Genomic DNA, 16,399 nt, shown 5'->3' on the forward strand with positions numbered 1-16,399 from the left:
GAGAGAGAGAGAGAGACTGGTGAAACCACCATCCGCTGTATGGAGCCGAGACAGGAAGTCCACCCACTCTGAGGCCCAAAGTAGGCCTGTTATCACTAGATACTGTTCGGTGAATGGCGCATCTGCACTGATCAAGACAAAAACATCACTTAATAGAAAACAAGATGATGTCTTTTTTACTACCCAACCATTTCAATGTGATTCATTGTGTCAGATGTGAGTTGTTATTGGTACAATGTCATATTGAATGGCTATCGTGCTGATGTGTATTATGTACTTTTTCTACTTTTTCTTATAGAACATTGCTACTGCTGAACTGATCTGTGGGAAATTCAGTGTAGAAACATCACAGCTACTTGTATACTTATTACAGAGGATGGAGACAAAAATACATATGTAAATAAATAATATAGAAATATAAATTAGTGCCGGACAGATTGCACTTTTTTAAGAAGTAGACCACACACCTATAATAGCATGCCCTGCTTTCTAACATGCAGCCAAACACCCACCTATTCACACATACAAACACACACACACACACAAACAGGTTGGTTGGGACTCCCCTCCCTAAACAGGAGGAACTCCCATTGGAAAAATCCTACCTGTGCCAACACTGCTTGCTTTTTTCAACCCTATTCCACTCCGGGCTAAACAAGCATTTACATGCTGAGCTTATTTTTAGCTCTGCCATCGCAGGACAGAAAGGAAGTGCAAGCACATGTAACAATTAAATGATCAGACTTTAACATTGCTGACACTCGCTGATAGCCGAGGTGAGAAAACAGCTCCAGGTAAATTTTAAGAAAGAGAGGGAAAACCCACAACAGCTAAGGCAGCAAAAGGCCACACATGTACCCTTTATTCTTCTCAGGAGGAAAGCAATGGTTTCCTTTCTTATTTTCAGTCACTGTAAAAAAAATAGTGACGTCTCCTCCGCCCACATATTAACTGCTGTGTTTTTTTCTGTGTTTTATCAACTGATATTTTCCATTGGCATGCCCTATGATGTTCCATTCTGATGAAACAAGTGATTAACAGAGAAGAAAGGTAAAACACTGGCCCCTGTGTTTTCATCTATGTACTCTGTCGGCAATGTGAGAATCTCAGAGACAGGATGTGGCCAACTGTTGCACCACAAGACAACACCAAGCTGCTATTTATAGCTGTTTAATGGGGTAGTTGGTGACACTATTTAGTTGTGACTACTTCTGGGAAATGAAGAAATTTTGAAGAACAGTTGATGAAACCTGAATGACACATGCACAGGTAACGACTGTGGGTGAATATGTGTGCACATTTTGAACGCCTCAGATTGTTTTTGGCAACAGCTCTGCAAATGCATTTACTTTAATTTAGTTATAATATTTTTCTTTATTCAATTGATTACATTTAGTTCAGATGATTTCACTGCTTTTGGACAAAAGAACCAAGATCAGGTGTCACAGTTCAGCCAATGCATATTTGTGAATGTTTTTCCTTTAAAGTCAAACACTTGCACATGACAGCTGTTCATTTTTGACTCTGTCTCACCTTCCATGAGGTGACTAGATAACCACAAATATGCAGAATGAGGGAAAGCAGTCAGACATGGTGGGGAACATTTTGTTCAGAGTGGAATTTGGCTTCAAAAATTCAATTGCATAATATGGACAGACAAGGGTATAGCACAAGATCTCCTCTGTAAACTAGGCCTCGAAAAGCTGGTTATATGTTTTATTACACAATAATTATGTATAGTTATGTGTTTATTGTCAGATATATACATAAATGAACTCTCTGTGGCCTGGCATCCCTCTCAGCAACACTGGAAACTTATTTTGTTTTTTCTTTTTTCAGTTGCCCAGGTTAATAATGGAAAGCTGTAACTGGGAGGATACCCTCTCATGAATAAACAAAAACAGCGGAAAACTGCACTCCAAATATTCCCCTGCTGAAAAAAACAAAAAAACAAAAACGTGCCCGGCTAGTCTTGGTTAAACAGAGTGATATCCTTTATTAGCCATAGTGCCAGTGCAATCAGTAAACCGCAGTCCGGACCTGTCAGGACTTATACTTAGGGCTGGGCGGGAGATCTATTTCAGGCAGGTGTGAGAGTGACAGAAAAATATGACTGTGGTGCCAGCTGTGTTGAACAGTTCAATGGACAATTCAACTCCTTTGTGAAGGCCTACCAGTGTTTCTTGGCAGTGGCTCGTAGCTAAACCCCCGTCTCCGTCGGGTGTGGCGGCTGGCTGAATGTTGACCTCGCTAAAATAATCTGTCTGTATCAACTGGGATGAGAAATGATTTGCTTCTACCTGCTAGAAGGGCTGGTGGAGTGCGTCCAGTGCATATTCTGCCTGCGTAGTGCATACATAAAATAAATACAGTACAGATCAACTATTATAACGACACCGTTTCAGGCATCAAAATAACTATGTAACACACACAGGTGGGCAACAACAATTAGCTCATGTGTGGCAGGTTGTCTGAGACCCACCATAACAGAAGGCCCAGCGGGCTTACAGACCAAGAATAGCACCGCTTTAAAAAAAAACACAACAGGCTGCGTAGGTGAGGGCATGTTGCTACAGGTACTGCTGAGAATATACAATCTAAGCAAGGACGTCCAGTCTGAGTAACACTGATTAAGTGAGTAACAGTGATTTTGAAAGCCTGACGGACGCCAAGTCACTACAGAGCAGTTTGTAATACTATAAGCCAGGGTTTTACGACTGGGGAAGGTGGCGTACAGAAAAAACTGCATCAAGCGGTAATTTGTATTGCTTCATACACACCTCCAGGTGTGAATTGTCCAGGTCTCTCTCTCTCTTGACTTATAGATAAACAGGATAATAGTAGCCTTATAATAACACTCAATAATTGTTTTAATTGTGTTCATGTTGGTTGTTTTAGTTTTGAGGAAGAGGGGTTATTTTGTGGTTTCCCCTGACAATTTAAAAGAGTTTTTTTGTGAGTTGACTTACACGACCTGTGTGGTTGTGTCAATCTTTCAGTCCACGTTTTCTGTGGCTATTTTTCAGTCATAGTTTTGTTTTCTGGCACAGGAAGATTAAACGTTTTTCCAACCACAAAAAATCTGTCACCTCAACCACACCTATATGAATCACCATCTAAACAACAAGATATGTTGGAATTTCCATAATAAGACAAAGACCTTTTGTAGATATATTATATAAAAGTGCAACCTGGCAATAGCAATAGCTACTCCATACCTGTAGGTATTTTTGACTGATATAGATGAAGTTATGGTACTGCAGTTTGGCCTCCTTTTTATTCAGTAATCCAAGCTTGGGCGTTCTGACTGCATTTGGCTACTCTGAGAGTTCGGTGTGAACCTGACCTGCACTTGGGATTTAGTTAGCATTGTTAGAGTAGAGTGCTGTGCACTGGGGTTCGATAACAGCCGAGCTTCCTCAGAAAACAGAGGATGCCCTATGGTCTGGCGAGCTGTGGAGCCTCGAGGCCTGAGAGCCGCTTGTAGGTTACTGCTGTCGTAACACGATCGCCCTCAGCCAAATCAGGGCTGACTGGCAATGACCTGGCAGAGAGTGACTTCACCTTCCCTTGGCTTCCCTCAGCTGACTATCCAAAACACAACCTCTGAACTCAGGGTTGTAACGGAGACTTCCTGCCAGGGACTTCTGTTCTCACTTGGAGTCTCTTGATGCCAAAGAAGCGGAGGGCACCTTCCTGAACTTGTCTCACTTTCACCACATGAATACATTGCAGCTGTGTTAGGGTCAAGGACCTTCGCAATGTAGCAAAGTAGGATGTTTCCTATTCATACTTGTACCTCCTGTAGTAGCACATCAGGTCTGTGAGAAAGAGGAGGTAGCTTCCTTCTATTGTGGCATTCAGACGCTCAGCAGCATTTGAGGAAGTAAGTCTGAGTCATAGAGGCTCCTTCATATAAACACAGATAAACACTGCATCAAATCTGTGCGGGCGCTCACAGAGAGCATAAGGAGACTGGCTGCAAGACAGACTCAAAGTTAAACCTCATCTGAACTGCTTTCATGTGAAATTGATTTGGTGGGGAAGCCAAACTAAAGCTCAAACTTGCTGGAGAGAGACAATTGAATTTCCTGGTACATATTACTTTTGTTTCCCCACTATATCAAATCTTCTCTCGGCCTCAGCAGAAACACTTAATGGACAATTTGCTGCCTCCCACACACGGCTCAAACGGCTGGACGGAGAGGCTCGGACAATGTCACTTATCTTGCACTGATAACTAGCAGCGTCAAAAATAGGGAGGGGTCAAAGGTCAGAACACACACATAAATGACACAGAGAGAGTGCGAGAAATAAAGATGGAGAGGCTGAAAGAGAATGAGCGGAGTGGAGGGAGACACAATCATTATTCCCACAGATAAACACAAATGGAAAGAGACAAAGTGTTCCACTAATGCTTCATCATGATAAAGTGCTTCATAAATTCATCTGAGCCTTGCAGGTAGACAGCTTCTAATCCATCGCAGGGATCCCTTTGGGCCTAATGATGTGATGATATGTGCAGACAGCATATTTCATCCCCGCAGCTAGGCTGATGTGTGAAGCCCTGGGCTTTCCCATGTGGATCCACTCAGTCTCCACAACTGACAGTGGAGATAGAGAGAAGAAGAAAAAAAAAGTGAAAGAGATAGGGCTGCCGAGCGAGGGTTTGTTTCAAAACAAAGCCGAGTTTACCCTGAGAGCTGAGGTTTTACAACTGCCCTGCAGCAGCTGTGTGGTATACTGTGAAAACCCTGCTGTGCCATGGGCTGAGGTGAACAATGATGCCATGAAATTTGTGATTTAGACTTAAGAATTGGTTAAGGACATCATTTCTGCTGGGGATAGGCAGGGCTGATTCTCTTACTCAAGTCTCCGAATGTTATTCTTACTGCAGCCACCACAGTCCAGATGAGAGATCTGAGCTGATAAAAATGTTGACACATTCATCTGAGACGCCTTCAATTATTACTGTGTGCTCAAAGCAACAAGCTTAATGAGCAGCAGCGAGCAGAGCTGCGAGTGCTTTGCAGACTTTGTTTGCCCTGCGTGTTGCCACTTAGGCAGGCCTGTTGCTGTTAAGGCAGTATGCAGCCTGAAATTAATACCTGTAGACACGACTCAGGGCTTTATCTTGTGTGTCCCATGTTTTCTGGGTTAAAAAAAACATTGAATTTCTATTTCAATTTACAGTTAATTTAGTCATAAAAAGATGTTAGAACTGAACATCAGTCAAAAATGAGACAGTGAGGCTTTGTAGAGAAGATGCAAATAGAGAAATCTATCAGAAACTATTAGACAGGTATCAGATAGATAGAGAGAAACTAAAAATAATATTAGGTAGGGTTACAATGCAGAGGTTTACATTTCTATTTTTTTGTTGCTAACACTGTTACGCAAAAACACAATAACCAATTTTAATAATTTATGAAGAATTTGAATTATTTGCCCCCTTTTGAAACCAAACCTATGCCCTTGTGAAGAGTCATGGAAAGTGAGATTGTGAGAAACAGCTGATGAGAGAGAAAATGACAAAGAAGAAGAAAGGATGTGGGACAGAGGAGACACAGAGGGACAATGGGACTGATTAAAGCAAAAAAAAAACAACAACAAAAAAAACAAAACAGGAAATAGTGTGTCGCTGTGTATTTGTAAACTGGAGGCACGATTTTAAACTTGATTCAGCAGCACATAGGGGGCAGAGCGGGGATGCCAAAAGAGGAGTGATACAATCCCCCTTTTTGTCGAGTTGAAGAGAAAATAAGAAATAAAGTACAGAGTGTAAACAGTAAGCGCTCTGATGTCACTGGAGAGATTTCTAATCAATATGTCTGCTGCTGTTTTTAGCAAGGGCTCCTGGCTCAGTTGGATAAGAGAGCTGGAGCAGCCTTGAGAATAACGATGACATACTCTCTGTGCCTCATGTGGAGAGACAAAGTGGAGCTGAGCTCTAATCTCCACCTGTGTGAGTCTCTGACGTGCCTCATTTTTCAGAGGACATGCTTTATGGCTCTCCATAGTCAGCTGCATCTGACATGTTGCCAAAGCAAATGACCCGACCCAGGAGAATCTAGGTGTCTGCCTAGTCCAGATTAAAATGTCCAAATTAACCAGCAATGCTGTGATCCGATACTTCAGAACAATAAAACGGCAGTATCCCAAATTAGAAATCTAAAGACAACAACTTTTACTCAAAGCCCTACCGCTGATGTGCTTACTTTGGCTGCAGCGGTGCACAACCTTTGTCTTTGATCTTGCATGGTGTGCTCAGCCTCTCCCTATCTCACCTCACTCTGTCTCTCTTTGTGAGCCTGCCACTTCCCTCTCCCCCCTCCTCCTCTCATTTCCTCCCGGGCCCAGGAGGCCGCGGGTGTGCTCACTCGTTGTCGGTCTCCTGGGAGGATGAGGGGGAGGTGTTTACATGGTTGGAGCTGCTCTCCTGTGTCCTCATCACTGACTTCTCTGAAATCGTTGCATAGTCGGACCGCATTGCAAACAATAACAAAATAAAAACTATATTGTTTTAATATACAGTATATGGTAATAATGTAATTATAATATAATTAATAATTAGTTAACAGTGGAACCATAGAAAATGAATTCAACTTAAAATTGCCAGCATGCATGCAGAACTATTTTTGAGTGCAATAATGGATCATATTGTTACAAAATGGAATGCATGTTGAAAATATAAAAAGTTCTCATAGCTGACATTTGACACTAGTAAAAAAAAGCTGAATTTCAAATTTGAAAACTTACCACTATTATCTATCAAATGGTGGCTGCCAAATGTAGCTTGTGAACCTACACAAATGAAGAACTGTTTTCCTTTCATTTTAATGATTTTAATGGGTGCAAAAGTATTCAGTATTTACAGAGAGGCCAACAACAATAAACCATTTCTTTTTTTGAGGGACTGATATGTTCTTGTTTTCTTAAAGCTGTGATAATCTCGTGACCCCTAAGACTTTCTTCTGACCCTCCGGTGGGTCCAGACCACTGAACTGCCATAGTTGCACTTGCACAATAAAATTTTTCAAGCACAGACTGAGAAAATAGAAAAGGATGTCACAGTACCGCCCACACTGATTGATTGACAGGCAATGTCAACAAGTGCAGTGCAGATGCCCAAATGCTAAACAGCAAAATGGTGCTTTTAGTTATTTTGACCACACGGCTCAGTTTGAGTGTGTTGACTTGTGAAGTGTTCATTTAACTGCAGCAGAAGAATACCACAACACAACTCAACAATCACAGTGTTTATCAAAAGCAAACCTATATGTAAGAGGCTAAGGAGCTTCTGACAAAGTGTGCATGCATGACTCAAGACTGTGAGAAATCAAAAGCTCACTTTCACACAGCTAGCGAGGCAGAACCGCATAAAGCAAACACCAAAGTCTGCAAACTGGGTGAAACACACACACATCTTTGTGATTGAGAAATGAAAGGAGACAGATTAAAACTCTCTGTATGGCTCATTACCAGTGGGTTTATGGTGAAATAACTCAGCCATCTGATAAACTTGCGGTGATTGATTCAGAATTAGAAACGTATGCTCCCATGGAGGCTCGTGCAGACGGTTCGAGATTTCACTGGTTTTAAAAATGGCACTTGGAGAAAAAAAATATGAGCATATTGAAACAATCATACTTCAGTAGGTCGCAGCCGCCTGAGTGAGAATTTGGCCGTGCACCTGCGTATAATGCGATTTATGACTGCATTTGTATTGTGCTTCTTTAAATCACCTGTTGCCTGTCAGCTGTTACGTGGGATTTCAGAATTGTTTTCTTTTATTTATACGTAGAGGAACTGTGTTCTCTGTGTCCAAAAAGGGTTACCTCAGTGCAAGCTTTATTGTTCACTATCCATCACAGGGAGATGGCTCAGAGAGGCTCCTTCCTGTTTTTTAACGTGCATGTCTGCTTGTCAGTGGGTATCTGCACACCATGGCCTTCAGTTAACCTGTCTGTTTTGCTGTCATTTGCTAGCAAAGAATTTGTACTGTAGGAATGCCAAAACTGGTCAGTTGGTTGTTGGCCCAGTTTGGTGCGAGGAGCAGCCCGGCCTCGAGCATGGTTTTTACACTCTCCCTTGCTTCTTTTTTTAGTAGAAGAATGACACCACACTGGCACTAGTCTCTTGTGGATTGTTTTACAGCTTTGGAAAGCATGCTCTGATAACAGTAACAATTTCACTGATCCAGCGTCTTAGTGAGCTGGACAGAGGATTTTTGCAGGCTGCATCCTTACAGAAGTCACAGAAAAGGCACTAAATAGTATACTGAAGGTAACTAAATCCTCAAAAGATCTTGCGGCGCACAAGAACATGGCCTCTCTCTTTTCAACATCCCCGCCGAGCTCTAGCGATCTGACTCTGTACTGAAGCAGAGTGTGATCTGATTAACACTCTGTCTGCTGACCCCGAGAGCAGGGATTCACAGAGACCGAGGAGGAGGTCACCTCAGGGCACATCGTGGGCTTATTCACATAGGCCGGTCTGGAGGCAGGAGGGAGGCGAACTTGGCAAATGTTCCACTTATCTCGTTTCAAACACCCTCGACCTTGCTTTGATTTTCATACACACACAGACTTTCATCCATCTGGAGACTGTATAGTATTCAAGCAACCCAGGCTGCGTCAGAGTCAGAGATGGAGGCAAGGCTAATCTTTCAGGGATAGTAGGTAAGACATTCGCTGTCACCTGTAAATCACAGAAGCACATTTTCGCCTGCTTCTGTGCTTGCTGTTTCAAATCAAAGAGATTTAACAGTCGCTGGGGCTCAGGGAGCGAACCGGCCCTCTTGAATACCTTAACAGAAACAAGAGCCTGCTACTTTACTCTATGATGCAGTAAATCTAGCTGATTTAATTAAAACGTACATAACATTTTCATTCACACAGTGTTAAGGAGCCGAGCAGAGCTCCAACTCAAGCTCCCTGCAGATTTGACATGGCTGATTTACAACATGAGCAGAAAGAATTGTCTTGTCTTCTAAGCACTAGAAGGTCCAGTGGGTTTGAGGAGTCTAACAGAAGACTAAGTTGTCACTTTTAGGGCATAAAAACAATGGCACCACTTTCTAATAATGCACCCTTTATAAAGTGATTAATGGCTTTATTAACGGTTATTAAATAATTTACAACTGTTTTTTGATCACCTATGAGCTATTAATACCAAACAGAAGGGTATTAGAAATGTATACCAAAACCCTTAGATGGGAACCATTACTTTAGCAATAATAATCAATGTATTAATACTTAGTGAATGGTTATAGCACACTATAATGTAGTTATATATGCACATATAAGGATTTTGTAACTGGTGTTATAGTGACAGTTGCATTTAATTGAATTATTAACACTGTGTAGGCTAGCTGTAATTTAAACATTTATCAACTGTTTAAAGACATGAATCATTTAAAAGTGGGTTTTAAAACAGATTAAAATGTGTTCAGAATTACATTACAGTGTGTTATAAGGGGTAAAGTGATACCTTTAATCAATTTGAAGGTCTTAATCTACAAACATTTTTGAAGCTGGGATATTTTAGTGCATAACACAGCACAGCAGTTTGTTAAAAACATCATGGCCTTTCTTGAGCTAAAGACCTTAATTTTGAGGTTTGTGTAGCGCCACTGTATCCTTTCATCATTTAATCTCTCAATGTTTCACACTATAAAAAACGCTTACTGAGCGTGAAAGGATTTCCCTATTTGTTAGCGTGTTGTTTTGAGAGGAACTGAGCTCAGCGGAGTACAATCAGGAGAGTCGGGGGACCCGTTGAGGTTTATAACTGCCATGGGTCACATGTCAACAGTAGGACACTTACAGTTCAGTGGTTATGATCATTCCCTCCCCTGAAGTAAACCCATTCACCCACTGCTTGGTAAGTCTCTGCACTGCGAGCAGCCGCTGGTGGGAGAGGAAGAAAATATGATCTTTAACTTTGGTAGTGTTTATCTTTGTTTGACTTTTAGTGTTTGGGTTTTAGCGTTTTAGCTGTGAAAGGAGCACGTACTGTCCGTGTGTGTGTGTCTGTGTGTGTGTGTGAAGAACAGGGGCAGTGAGAGAAGCTGCCAGGGAAAATCACCAAGATCGCATGCTACTTTCTTCCACCTCAGATTTTCCCCTCTTTCTCTTAGTCTGTCTGTCTGTGTCAGTGTCTCCTTTATTTCTATGGCTGACCTGCTTCTTCTCATGCTCGCTGAATATTCCTGGATGTGAGGACATGAAGAGAATCTCCTGACCCAAAAAATCTCAAAACACTAAAAATACATCTCATGACTTATGGCTGTCCCTCCACTTTAGGCCCATAAGCTATGACACCAGATATCACACTAAAAAAGAATGCACAGATTCCCTCTTCCAGTTTCTGTTTCGGGAGAGACGTGAATTGAGGATGGCTCGTTTTAGACAAATTCATTATTTTGACAGTGGTTTTACTTTAACCTGCAGTAACACTACAACAGGACTTGTGCATTTGGTTTATAGTCTTGTGACGGATTCTACTGGGTCTATCACTCTTTCAAAGTTTATATCTGCACCTTTATTTCACTCTCTTTCCATCTTCATGCTTCCTCCTCCTCCTCTCTCTCTCTCTCTCTCTCTCTCTCTCTCTCTGTAGTTCTCTCTTTATGACCATCTCTCCCCTCTTCTTTCTGAGGTATCTGCACATGGACTCTGCCAAGAGTTGCAAAACCCAACGGCTTTCCCCATCCCTCCCAGCTGGATCAGACTTCTCTGTTGACATCCGTCGCTACAGGATACTATTTCACTGAGCTAACAGATTTCAGATGGGAAGCTGTTATTAAGTGGTCTGGGATGGAGACCTGCTCCTGTTTACTGATGCCACAGGTATTTACATCCCCTAAATACCAACTGAAAACACTAAAACTGCTAGGGGCAAGTATCTCAGTGTGGTTACTATGTTCCAAATGGAGGATCACATCTTTGAACTGCATTCAACTCTCTGTGACTGCCTTTTTGCCCTTGAGCAAGGCACCCCACAAGCTCCACGGATGTTGTCCAGAAGCTGATCCTGACCCCTTGACCTCCCAGCAGGGCGTCAAAAAAAGAAAAACGTGTCTTTACGCAAATCAGTGGTGCTTGTTTGGTGTTTAGTATTAGTCTGGACTGTACAAGTTTTCCATGTGCTCATATTTTTAATGCCAGGAGGAAATATCCCAGATTCAAGTCAAATTTATGGTTTCTGTGACTGTGGAGTGTTTGTGGTGTTCGCAGCAATATCAGTTGTTCCCACAGGGGAACAGTGTTTTATGGTAAAAGCAGTAGTGGTGTAACGTCTGCAGGGATTACAGACTGTTCTTTAAATCACAAACAAACCAACATAGTAACCCTTTGTACACCTGATGCAGAAAATAGCATAAATTGACCATTAAATCAAAAAAATTTTAAAAAAGAAGCCATAAAGTAAGCAGATAAGACCTTGGATCATGCTTAAATACAACCTTAACCAAGGCACAGATAACGACCTAACAGCCTGTCAGAGCAGTCAACCACACTGACATTTGTCATATTATGATTCAGTAATGAGAGTGTCTGGCGTGAGGTGGTAGCTCCATGATCACAGATGTACACAGGAAGCTTCCAGCCAAGCCACAGGCCCTGTCTGAGTCCTGACCCGCTGTGATCCGTGTGGCTCGGTGGCTTTTCAACGCGTGTTTCCTAAACCTCAGAATGTGAGCCACACGAACTGAGCCTCTAAACCGCTGTGTCAGGAGAAACTATAAGAAATACATGACGCATGATGAACTGAAGGAATAAAGCTTTAACGAATAGGCTCAAAGCTTGTCTAGAGAAGGAAGCATGTAGTCCATATGTAGTTCATTTGAAGTCCATGAAGTCCATTTTACTCTAACCCCATACAAAGCTCATATAGTGTGTCCACTTTTTACACAGCTTGCAAAAAATGGAAGAAAATAAGACACAAATCTTCACAGTAGCAAATCTGTATCACACATTTCTGACATTTAGGCAAAATAACCCAGAAAATCTGAATCTAAGTCCCCCATCTAAATGTGTTCGTGTATCAGATCCCAGACACAAAAAAGCCCCAATTTGTTTAGATAATTTAGCTGCAGTTTTTCAGCAGACACATTCTTTCTCAGTGACTGTGGATATTATGACGGAGCGACTGAAACCAGACCAGTACCTCTGGCTCGCACACGCACGCATGAAAGCCAGAGCGCTGCGGTAATGAATGGATTGAATTCTTACAGATTCATCTTGCTGCACTTATCAAAACTAATAATATTCCCAATGGTTTTACACAGAGCTAAAAATCAAAGCGCTAATACTGTGACCCTATTGCCACTGTCATATGTAACCACTTAGATCCAATTATTTGCTAAACTGCAAGCAATCTCCCTTGGACAATAGTGTCTATAATTGAGCGGGGTTCATGATATGTGTTACAAAAAAAATAAAACATAAAAAAACATTATTCTGATCACAACCAGGAATCTAAAGGCTCTTATGTTCAGCCAATGGGACAGAGATAAAAGAGATGTAAGAGGAAACAGAGGGCGCTAAGGTAATCCAGAGAACTTCCACTCAACTGCGAAGGTATTCCTCTTCTATTGCGGAGACGCCATGGTAATCTCTGGGTTCCATTACTGTGCTTCCATTGTAACTTCCACACTTTATATTACAAACTAACGTTGTGTTTAAGCAGACTGTTATCTGCTTTACAAGAGTGACTGCAAGTTTCCAAATGTGTGCGGCTACAGGGTATAAAGAGTTTTTTTCACCGCCAATTCTGGCTATGCTGCTCTTTTCCAATGTTATACGACTACAATTAACAAGTTTGTAAGATCAAGTAATAAATTTGCGTCTTTCAGTAAAATTGTATGAGCTAATTGATCAATTAATATTGTGCCCAACTTCCGCAGCAACCAGTTCAACATAGATCTTCACAGTTGCTACTACGCACACCCCTTCAAGTACTTGGTGAAGTCTGTAATATCTGATAATGGGTAATAAGAGAGCCACAGCTGCTCAGTTCACACAGTAAAAGTAATGGTTTTTGATCCTAATGAGGAGAAATTGAATCAAATCTATTGCTGATCCCAAAAGTGTAGTTGTTGATCCATAGCTTAGGCGGTCAATGACTCTAAAAGGCCAATCATAGGGTGCAGCCGCCTATTAATTTTTCCTAGGACTATAAAACGTCTCCACTGGGCCCAAACTTTTACTTATACCTCAACATGTCAAGAGCTTCCAGGAAAACCGGATTCCTGATATGAGAATGTGGCAATGACAACAATAGTAAAAAAAAAAAAAAATCCTCTTTGTAGTTATAAATAATAGAAAAGCCATCACCCTTCTTCTGGCACCCGTCAATATCACTATGTCTAGAAGGAGACTATGTTCTTGGCATTGCACTTAACCACAAGACAGCCTTTCTTTCTGCACACTATTAGCTGGAGCTTGACCTGCTCCCAACAGGCCAGAGGGTCAGAGGTGGATTGTTGTGAAAGCACAGGCTGTCACTGGCTCTTACAGTGCCTCCACATCTCGCTGACTCTACTAACCCAAAGAGACGCACACACACACACAAATACATACTGTCTAAACACACCAGAGCAGCTCCTGCTTTAGTGAGTCCCATTAGACACTTCAACTTCCACGTTAATGAACACCCCCCAACCACCAAATCCTCTCTCTCTTCTGCCCCCTTCCCATCCCAGAGCCAGCCTTGCGGCACACTCCAATGTTAGCGACTCAGCATGTTTTCAGCGCGGTACGGACGCGCTCTCAATCATCATTAGGGGTTTTGCGGAGTCCTAGGGTCTGGGCAACTTGCCAGGATGTGTAAAAGTTTCCATGAGGAAAGCCTTGAGTTGCCTTCAGAAGCGTCGGCGGTGGACGGAGATCCTCAGGAAGGGTTAGAATGCCTTTTTTGTTGCCGGAGGGAGGGAAGGAGGAAAGAAGGACCGACAACAATTCTGTTTTCAGTTTGAGAAAACAAGCCTAGTAGTTTCAAATGCACAAACCTTGAATTGGGGAGGAAACAATCACAAGGAAAACTACCCTGTAACACGAGGCAATCAGAGCACATATGTCAAATGTCAGAAATCGGCTGTGGCTGCTTTGCACTGTGTGTTTTTCTTATTTTGGGGAATAAGGGCCCTCTGTTTCCCAGAGAGGCAGCTGGTAGAAATCTGGCCCTCTGATTAGCACTAGTTCCTTTGCTGTGTGCTGCATTCAGCTACATTTCATGATATCACCCATCACAAGAGCAGCTAATGAGACAGGACACACGGCAGCAGCCTCACAGGAACAAACGCCTAGCCCAGCCAGCACACTACTCCTGCTCTACACAGACTTGTACACATCCACAGAAAAATACCTATAAACACCAGAAATAGGCTTCTAAGTGGAGGGTTTTCAATAAGTAATGTGGCTTCATTTTCCACATTGTGTTAAAAAAGCCAAGTTTAAGATCAAAAGTGCACTTGTGTGTTTGTGTTTGTGTATATGCATGTTGATGTGTGTCAGTGGTTGCTTGAGACAAGAGGGGGTATGATATCACCAGAACTGCTCCTTCAGACGTGTGACAAAGCATGCCGTCATTTTAGCATTTCTTTTTTTGGCCTAATTAGTATGGCTAACAAGGCAAAAGTAAATGCTGCAGACCGTGTTTTTCATCAATTCTATTGTTATACACACTGATGTCATTTGACTGGCGTTTTTCCCACAGTCATGTGCCTTGTAAAGTACAGATAGTGGGCTGTGAGTCAACATCAAATGTCTGAAAACGGTTATATGCGTTGTTTACGACAGTGATTCAACAATGCAACAAGGCAGAGTTGTCCAGTCCAGTTGTCCTATGCTTGCTTCCCTTCGGTAAAACGTGCTGATCTGCTGCTTGATTCCAGGTATGAGGAGTGAGGCTGAAGCAGGTGAGAGCCAACATGCCACTGAGTAACAAAAATGACTGCTCCAATCTGACTGCCAACTGGACTCTTCCCATAAAACCTAACTTGCAGACACCAGAATCATCGCCTCATGTCTCACGCTGTAGTTAGTACACTTTTATCGCAGCAGAGGGAAGAGTTTAGCACATTACAATGGAGTGTGTGTATGGCAGCCATGGGGGTTTACATCTCAGACTCCCTCCATGCTAACCAAGCTCCTCGCGGTACAGTAGCTCACCGTTGATAAGTTGAGTGATTTCTCAGGGGCTGCATAAAACCTGGGCCCGGCCAGAGAGACACATTTCCTCTGGCTGATGAGAGTCGGAGGCCTCAGCATTCGAGCGTGGGAGGCTCTCCACTCTTGGGGAAGATCAAGTGTGCTCCCGCAGACTCCAAATCACCGGCCCCCAATTGCTGGGGAGGAACGCTACTCTACATGGCTGGCGTTAAATCACTGCTGCTGTGGTGAGGTCATCCGCTTGTCTTCCCTCTCTAATGGAGCGCTCAGCTCGCTAACACACGGTGGTAATGCGTTCGGACGGGGAGCGGGACGCCTTGTGAGCTGCCTTCCGATCTTATTTACTTTAGCTTAGGGCTCATTTGAGGGGTTTGGGATAGGGCCGTGCCGACGAGCAGTAGATGCCTTTGGAGTATGCTGTTACCACCACACACTTACAGGGACTCCAGGAGCTCACCACAGATGCTAGCACAGACGTTAGGTGATGCAAAATGGCAGCACATTGAGGTTTTTCAAGGGGCTGCCTCACTGTCCTCGGTCAATCAATACACATTCCTGTGCGTCCCTAATGCAACTGTAATCACTGGCTGAATACAATTGGCCAGAAAGATTGAGCCTGCTAAAGTGACAGTGGATGGAGTAGTGGGGAAGAGAAACAAGGTTACATGATTTCACCTTAGCACTGCTATGCACATTTGGTATATCCTCATACTGTTGGTGTAAAAGGACTCCTTGCCAACCTTATTACAAAATGCAAAATAAAGCTACAGTTTCACTTTATTCAATTAAGGCTGAAATGAAAGCCTCTGCCTGCCATAACTATTGAAAACAGTCCGAAAGAATTTCAAATGAGCAGTTTTGTTTCAAATTAGATTTCCAGAGCATCCGGCATTGCTATGCGAAAAGAAAAGAAGAAAAAGGAAAGAGAAAAGATGAAAAAAAAGTTTGAAATCAGTTTATATAGTTGATAACAGACAGACATCCCCCTGTCTCTGTATGGTGTGTTTATGAGGTGAGGACTAATGGGACTCATCAGGACTGACAGATGTGCTGACAACTGCATTTCAACTCAATTACAGTTCCACAGCAAAACTCCCCTGGTCCCCTCATGCCTATCACCCTTCTACTCCCAGAGCTGTTGAGTGAAGTGTGCACACACTCATGCATGAACACAGGAAGGGTGATATTCCTGAGTTCAATGTGGAGTTGCCCCCCCCCCCCCC

General features: G+C 42.6%; 1 protein-coding gene across 2 annotated transcripts in view; it reads right to left on the reverse strand.

Annotated features, from left to right (window-relative positions):
• Positions 1 to 16,399, reverse strand: part of LOC118336392 (nuclear factor of activated T-cells, cytoplasmic 1-like) — a 58,865-nt gene that overhangs the window by 3,155 nt on the left and 39,311 nt on the right. The window lies entirely within an intron of this gene.

The sequence above is a fragment of the Morone saxatilis genome, unplaced genomic scaffold, assembly GCF_004916995.1.
Source record: "Morone saxatilis isolate NCDOM2014 unplaced genomic scaffold, NCSU_SB_2.0 Contig24, whole genome shotgun sequence".
Classification (NCBI taxonomy): Eukaryota; Metazoa; Chordata; class Actinopteri; family Moronidae; genus Morone; species Morone saxatilis.